We start from the raw sequence: 9,128 nt of genomic DNA, 5'->3' as shown, positions 1-9,128 counted from the left end.
ATAACTGCTTTCTATTTGAATATATTTTAAAATGTAATTTATTCTTGTGATCAAAGCTACATTTTCAGCATCATTAGACCTACTCCAGTCTTCAGTGTCACATGATCCTTCAGAAATCATTCTAATATGCTGATTTGCTGCTCAAGAAACCTGTTTTAATTATTATTATAATCAATATTTAAAACAGCTGAGTACATTTTTTCAGGATTCTTTGATTAATAGAAGGATCCAAAGATCAGCATTTATCTGAAATAAAAAGCTTTTGTAACATTATACACTATAGGCTACCATTCAAAAGCTTAAGAGTCGGTATAATTTCTTCTTTTTGGAAAATAAATTATAGAAAATAATACTTTTATTTAGCAAGGATGCTTTAAATCAAAAGTGATGATAAAGACATTTATAATGGAGGCCAGATGGAAGTGTAGTCCGAGATCTATGCCGTAACCACCACCACAGCTGTTAAATAGTCATCTTTATTTCCTACAAATACAAAAGCAACAATTATTATTTTTCCTGTTGTGTTTTAATATTGGTATTGTGGCCATCTCCTCTTCATCTGTCAGTGATGCTGGTTCAGGTTCTTCCCCCATTTTACGAATCTCTGCCTTCTTGCTATAAGTTTGATTGCATCATTTAATAATTGCTGTTAATAGTGTTCATCGTCTGTTTGATGATGTCTTTAATAGATTTTTCCGTACATTTCTGCCATATGTACATTAACTGACAGTCACCACTGATAAGTTACTACTAAATATTGTAGAAACTTAATCTTCTGTAAAGTTGCTTTGCAACGATTTGTATTGTGAAAAGCGCTATACAAATAAACTTGAATTGAATTGAACTATAAATCAGAATGAATGAATAAAGTTGAGATGAGACATCTTTCACCCTTTTCGTTTATAGGGTAGAACCCTTCACACATTCTCAATTTTGACCGCCTGCTTTGGATGTTAAATTGTCCATGCAGAATTAATGGCCACCACTGCCCTATAACACTCCATTACCCTGAGTGGAAGCAGATGGGCAGCAGAAGAAGGGTATCGTGGGTAAAAGTGTCTCCCAGCTCAGTCTCTGTTCTCCCTTTCTTTGGTTCTGCAGATGTGCTATGAGGCTCTTCACTCCCAACTGGAAATCACTGATGGCTTCTGCCACTGTGCTGTCTAATCAGGGAATCAAATTTCCTCTTAGTATCAGCATACATCGGCTTTTAGCAGTAGTGGGTCATTCCTCTTATGCAGGTTTCTTGCAATCTGATATATCAAGGGTCTATCAGATTTTAAGAACTATGCTATAGTTTTTGTTATAGGTTATGTAATTATAGTATATTTTTGATTAATAAAACGAACACATGAAGAAACACCTGTCATTTTTCTTAATAAATTGACAGGTGCATAACAGCTGAGAACATATAAAATCTGCTCAAACTTTTCATAACTTTTTTTTCCTTGTTGTATTAAAAAAAAATATATTGCTCAACATCAAAACACACCACATCTCGAAAGTTAATGCAGATCTGCTATAATTAAGTATTAAAATTACTTTCCTCACACTTAATTGACACTTAAATTATATGATTAATAACAGTTACATTTCACCATTGAGTTCACTTTTGTTCAATGTTCTGCCTGGGTTTGATTTAATGCATTTTTTTTTATAAATTATCCCTAAAGAAGGCCTTTCTTTGTCATTTACTGATAAACAGGGGGGTTTATGTAAACTGTAAAAAGTGATTTTAAATATAACAAAGATTATTATAAATAAAACAAAGATTATTGGAGTATGTTTTACAAGAAAATACTGTTTGAGTCTTTCTACTTCAAAATTTCACATTTAATTTAGTGTACTATGTGCAGTTGCTTTGTAATTATTTATGAAATCATTTCTGAGTTGTTTCTACACCCGTTTTTTTTTCCCAGTTTATGTGACACTTGTGATGGCACTCCACTTAACAGTCAGTTTTTAGAAATCAGACAGAATAGAGCCATTATAATCTCAACTTGAATACAATTTTGAGTTGTAATATCTATAAATGATAATATTTATATAAAAATAGATTAATATTCTTAATTATTATTAAAATATTAATTATACTATTTTTATATCAAGACTTATATGACGGGAGCATGTGTGTTATGCAGCTGCTTATCAATGAAGAACCAACCGTAATCTGTCATAAGAGTCCTTTTTAAGCTCTGTGGATCAGAGCTCCGTCTTATTCATGAATGAGACACAGAAGTGAGTCTGAATGTCATAGAGTTCGCTCAGAATAATACGTGAGGGTCCTTGCTAGCAGATAACCACAACAATCCCAATCTATTTCTTTCAGCCTCTCTCAGCTCGTCTCAGGTATGGAACATACGTCAGCTCCGCAGCCTTCAGACGTCACTTGACAATAGTAGTCCGAGACTGCAATCTGGGCAGTTGACAAGAGAAAGACAGATTAGGGTTTATGGAAATGAGTCTATCAGGTTAAACTCTGACAGGCAAATTGTGCTGTCCATAGAGTTGTTACAGAGAACAGAGCTGCTCTCCGCGCAGCTGGGACTGTTTTAAATACGATTAGGAGATTGTTTAAAATTACTTTCCTCACACTTAATTGACACTTAAATTATATGATTAATAACAGTTACATTTCACCATTGAGTTCACTTTTGTTCAATGTTCTGCCTGGGTTTGATTTAATGCATTTTTTTTTATAAATTATCCCTAAAGAAGGCCTTTCTTTGTCATTTACTGATAAACAGGGGGGTTTATGTAAACTGTAAAAAGTGATTTTAAATATAACAAAGATTATTATAAATAAAACAAAGATTATTGGAGTATGTTTTACAAGAAAATACTGTTTGAGTCTTTCTACTTCAAAATTTCACATTTAATTTAGTGTACTATGTGCAGTTGCTTTGTAATTATTTATGAAATCATTTCTGAGTTGTTTCTACACCCGTTTTTTTTTTCCAGTTTATGTGACACTTGTGATGGCACTCCACTTAACAGTCAGTTTTTAGAAATCAGACAGAATAGAGCCATTATAATCTCAACTTGAATACAATTTTGAGTTGTAATATCTATAAATGATAATATTTATATAAAAATAGATTAATATTCTTAATTATTATTAAAATATTAATTATACTATTTTTATATCAAGACTTATATGACGGGAGCATGTGTGTTATGCAGCTGCTTATCAATGAAGAACCAACCGTAATCTGTCATAAGAGTCCTTTTTAAGCTCTGTGGATCAGAGCTCCGTCTTATTCATGAATGAGACACAGAAGTGAGTCTGAATGTCATAGAGTTCGCTCAGAATAATACGTGAGGGTCCTTGCTAGCAGATAACCACAACAATCCCAATCTATTTCTTTCAGCCTCTCTCAGCTCGTCTCAGGTATGGAACATACGTCAGCTCCGCAGCCTTCAGACGTCACTTGACAATAGTAGTCCGAGACTGCAATCTGGGCAGTTGACAAGAGAAAGACAGATTAGGGTTTATGGAAATGAGTCTATCAGGTTAAACTCTGACAGGCAAATTGTGCTGTCCATAGAGTTGTTACAGAGAACAGAGCTGCTCTCCGCGCAGCTGGGACTGTTTTAAATACGATTAGGAGATTGTTTAAACAAAGAGAGGGGTGAAGAGAATGAAGAAGGGAGGGAGACAGAAAGGACAGCAGACCGGGTGATACCGCACCCTCTTCTCTCACTCTTTTAATTAACTTCAAGGCTGAAGGTGTGAAATTTAATAAAGGGAAATTAATAGATGCCAAAACCAGTGTGCTGGCATGAATAAATTAATTTCAATCAAAGGAAATGGTCTTGCATCATTGTCCTGAGTATGTGTGTGTGGAGATCAGAGCAGATGGAGGAAGGCCAAATGTATTCCGGTCCGTTTCTGAGAGGTCGGGTCAGCATGGCAGGTTTAATGTATGTCCGTATGGGACTTTTAGGCAGGTGCTACTGTCTTGTTGGTCACCTGAAATGGCTCTGTAAGAAAAAAAGATAAAATAATATCATATCCAGAGTTCAAGTTTACCTATAAAATATTATTTATCTGAGCATTTGCCAGATCAGTTTACACTTTATACCACAAAAACTGTAGGAAACAACATGATAACAAAACGAAAATTGATAAATACATGCAACAGCAGCATTACATATTATTTTCTATTTATTGCCTACAATAAAAGACTAAACTATGTGTAATAACTGTTATTTGCAAATAAATTGGTGATTTTTTAATAGAATCTAAATAAATTTTCTGAACGAACCTCCCAGTGCTTTGTATGAGAAAAGCATTTAATTATTTCCTCAGTCACTAAATGAATGAATGAATGAATAAATAAATAAATAAACTGAGGTACTATTGAACAACTGGGAAAAAAAATAGTTAAGAAAATAATAATAATAAAAAAATAGGTGCCATTCTAGTTAGTTATTCACTGGTATGAGGGTAAAAGAGAAAATGCAGATGAAGCATAAGTGGAAAAATGTATTTTACAAGAATTTATGATGATTTTATAAGAGCTCAATCAGTAGAAAGAATGAAGCAGAGAGAAAAAAGCTAAATCAATCAGTTGAAAGTCAGGAACCCTGTAAAGACCTTAATAAGATGTTAAAAACAGCATGCTGGAAAGCTCATTTATGCCTGCTCGATCCTGGATGTTTTACTGTTATTGATTAGTTTGGCTTCTCTGCACACTGAACCACAACAAACAACAACAAATACTGTTGTCAAAAAACATCCACACATCGCAAACTTTCACGCACACTCAAAATCCTGCACAGACTCGTCTACAGTAGGCAGATCATTCTCCTTGATTCATTAAAAGTCCTAGCAGGATCCCTCTCATTCATCTCCTCTCTGATGAGAACTCTGATTGTCCACCCCAGTGGATCCGAGTCCAATAACTGAAGCCCAAAGCTCCGGATTAAAATCACTGCATTATAGAAAAGTTAATCATCTTTTGGTAATTTAAACCTCTTAGATTCAGATCCCAACTCAGGTTTGAGATTCTTCAGGTAAAGCTTTTGTAGGCTCTGAATATTATTGTGACAAAGTAGAAATGAAAGATTGAACCCATGATCCTCAGACGGTATTTAACACTGCTTGTGTAATTGTCTCGAGTGTGTTCTGTGTGTGTGTGGAGTTTCTGAGCATGCTGTGACACACTGAGGCCACAACGCTGCCTCTAATGAAGAAATATGTGTAATGGTGTTGACTGACCTTGCTGTTTGTGTACTCGTGTGTGTAGATAAATGTACTGAGCCTTGTAAGAAGGTCATAGAGCTTGCATCACAACAACAGCATTTCCCCCTCTCTCTCTCTCACTTATTAATATAATAGTTTAATAAAAATATTAACAATTACAAACATTAATTTCACATCCAATTATTGCTAGTTATTTAGTTCTCCATCTTATAGGATTATTATTATTAGTAGTAGTAGTAGTAGTATTCACCACCTATTCACCAATTTATTTGCATATAAATGTTACAGCATTTCACATAGGCCTAATCTTTTTTGTAGGCAATATATAAAATAATATTCTAATATTTGTTATTATTTTAAAATATTAAATATTTTATTTAATTGCATGAAATATTAAAAGCCAAAAGTATTATTATTATTATTATTAGTAGCAGTAGTATTTAATTAAATACCTTAAATCACTTTATTGATGAGTTGAGTTTTTTAATTAACTAACTTATTTATAATGACAATTATTATTATTAACTAAGACGATGATATAATAATAATAATAATAATAATAATAATAATAATAATGAATAATACAAATTAAATAATATAATAAAAATAACAAAAATTAACAATTAACAAATTAACACTATAATACAATAATACAATATTGACAACAAATCAGGATGTGCAGGAAGTAAAAGTTGAGCATTTACTTTTAATAACTTTTAATAGAAGAATGAAATATTAGGGAGAGAGTTTGTTGTGGTGACTTCCATGGTTTTGGTGCCTGAAATTGTGGACAGTGAGAAGACCTGAACCAGAAGACCTCAGCACGTGTAGAGGACTGTGCGCTTGAATAAACTCAGTGAGATACTGCGCTGCAAGATTATGGAGCTCAACAGGATTATTTTATACTGAATTCTAGATGAGACGAGTAGCCCGTGTAATTCATAGAAGATATGGTCAAATAATTTTACTTGGTTTCCACAACTAAATGTATTTAGTCGAGAAGGATGCCTTGACCACCCCAAAACCACCAGAAAATGAACAAACAAGCACAATTTATTCTAAACCGGTTAACAAGATATGTTCCCCGATCCATCAGCCTATGTGTGTGTGTGCTATTGAGAGATGTGTTCTCTCTCTGCCCACTGTCTGATTGTGCAGATAGCTGTGCCGTCTCGTTTATAAACTCTGGATGAGGAGACAGGAAACACGGTCTGGCCAGGCGAGATATTCGCATTACAACTAGGCAAACTCTCACTGTGAACCAAACTCCCACATGCTGTCTGCTCCGAGTCCAGCTATCACACTTCAACTCTCGAAATCATTCTGAAAACTCTTGTGCACTTCCTCTGGAGAGCAAGGCTGGGTGACTGCATACTGGGATCTCCAGGGAGGGCGAGGGGAAATGGCTTCTTTTTTTCCCAAGATGAGGAGGATTGAAAACTCATGAGTGGACACAGGGGCGTCCTGATTTAATCTAATCTCACTAATTTGTGCACGCTTATTCTTAAGCAGACCTTAATGTCGATCATGGATCAAATCGATCCACCATGACAAACAGCGAATCTATCTGTGCTGTTTAATGCATTTGAGACTTCGTGTTTTTGTGACCAATAATCTGTGACCAATATTTTATATGTAGATTGATTTCTCCTCTCTAAACTGTTTCTCAAGCGCGTTCTCTCATCACAGCTGAGACGCATCACAACACTAGGAGACGGTAGACCAGACCCCAGGAAAAACTGGGATTAAAGTCCAAAACCTAACTTGAAATAACCTAACAAATCAATCGAGACTAAAGCGGTTCCATTAACGACAAATTAAATTCACACAATCTCACTAATTTGTGCACGCTTATTCTTAAGCAGACGGAGTGGGCGAGGCACGCGAGAGCAATGAGCGCTGCTGCGCGCATGCACGCTAGAGCGCAATCGAATAGAATCCTGAGTAAAATATACATTTTGCTAAAAAAAATTGTTTTTGGACATTAAATGTGTCTTTTGTAGAATTTTAAACCTACACATAAATTGTATTTTTATGATAGTAACTGTAAGTGGACTATTGTAGTAGGTAAATCAAATGTAAGCTAGTAGGCTACTAATTACTAAACTCAAATGAGTTAAAGCAGTTAAAATGTAGTCATTTTCTTTATTATTTATTTTAATTTTTAATTCAGTGATTTTAACTTTTATTTTAGTCATTTTAATGCGTTAAAGAGCAATTTTAGATTGTAATGTTCTAATGTTCATGCTATCTGTTCTGCAAACTATAAAAGGTACAGCTGTAATAAAACCAGAGAGAAAGGCTGCATGGCTAGAAACTGTAAAAAAAAAAAGTATTAAGAGTGATTAGACAGACGGATGTTCAATTTTACCCCCCTTTATTAGGAAAAAAATGGCTGGCTTAGTCTTCCAATCACCTGAATTAAGTAGTTCCTGGTTAAAAATTTACCTTGTGGAGCCGATAGATCTCCAGTCTTCCTGCTGTTGCCATACAAAAACCAATCATCTAACTACACTGTTGTCATAGCACCAAGGCAGAGCTGCGGATTGGAGGAAAACAACCTGTTACCTTTGAAAAACCAAAGAGCATAAAGCTAACAGATGAAATCAACCCCCTCTCATTAAGAATAGTAGCACCTGGAGATCAATGCAACCCTAACACTGCAGCTTCCTACTTAAAACTTAAATATGAGAGAACCATTGATCGTAGCATCTTTAAGCCTTACATGAAAGCAGGTAGGGCTGCACGATATATCGCATGCAATTGTCATGCGCATCTCGTCAGTAAAGGCGGTTCTGTGATTAGTAGTAAATCTCCATCATGTGCTTTCAAATGGAGCAGCATTTAATACACAAGCTATTTGATTATGAACGCGATATTGCATAGCTTGTCAGTGAACTACGTCTCTGTGTTGTAAATGCCTCTCCATCTGAAAGCACGTGATGGAGATTTACTACCAATCACAGAACCGGCTTTACTGACGAGATGCACATGACAATCGCATGTGATTTATCGTGCAGCCCTAAAAGCAGGTGTGTTTAGCAGATGTTTTGTGACCTATAACCCAGTTTGCAGGTGTATTTGTACTAGTGTAGCGAGCTTCACAGCATGCTTTGATAAGCGGAAGAGATAGGCTCACCATACGGCCTTACTGCATTCTGTAGGCCGTATGTATGTAAAACATATGAGGAATGTAAAATATTTTTTTAAAGTAGTAAGGGACCAGTCACACAGGGAACATTCTAGTGTTAAAACAGCATGGTGGAACTGACTATAACGTACATTTATATGCATATTAACTCCCATCCCATGCTGTTTGTTTGTTTTTTAATGCCTTCTTTGGCTAATTTCATTGCAAAAAGCCTACTAAAGATATTAAAGTAAAACTAAAGTTTAGTTTATCAAACTAAATTTGGATAAACCCGATTTAAAAAAATATTTTCATGGGTATCAACCATAGACTGTAAAAAAGATGGACGACGCATCTCCACTTCCTTCCACTATAGAAAAGTGAAGCCAAAACATTCTCAGTATGGCCGATGTCATCTTGCGAAAATGACGTCATTTGGAGCCAGAGTCTGCGCAGTAGTGATTGTTTTGGAGCCCGAGTCTGGGCAGTGGTGGTCGTGAGGTGGAGCCGCGGTATCAAAGTCCAGCCCAAACTCCCGCAGACCCAATCGTAAGCTCACAATCATGACACCACACCCCATTTTTATAGCATCAAATAACTAATTAAAAGCAAACTTATTAGAAAAATGAACACTTTAACATACATCAGCATAGGGCTGCACAATAATGGTTAAACTGATAATCACGATTATTTTGATAAAAATTATAATCATGATTATTAATAACGATTATTCTATCAAAAGGGTAAATGCAATAACATTTCATGTGTCCTTTAACCAACCTCCACTGA

Source organism: Sinocyclocheilus rhinocerous, unplaced genomic scaffold (genome assembly GCF_001515625.1).
Source record: "Sinocyclocheilus rhinocerous isolate Xijiao unplaced genomic scaffold, SAMN03320098_v1.1 scaffold1168, whole genome shotgun sequence".
NCBI lineage: Eukaryota > Metazoa > Chordata > Actinopteri > Cypriniformes > Cyprinidae > Sinocyclocheilus > Sinocyclocheilus rhinocerous.
This window is presented reverse-complemented; position numbering follows the sequence as displayed.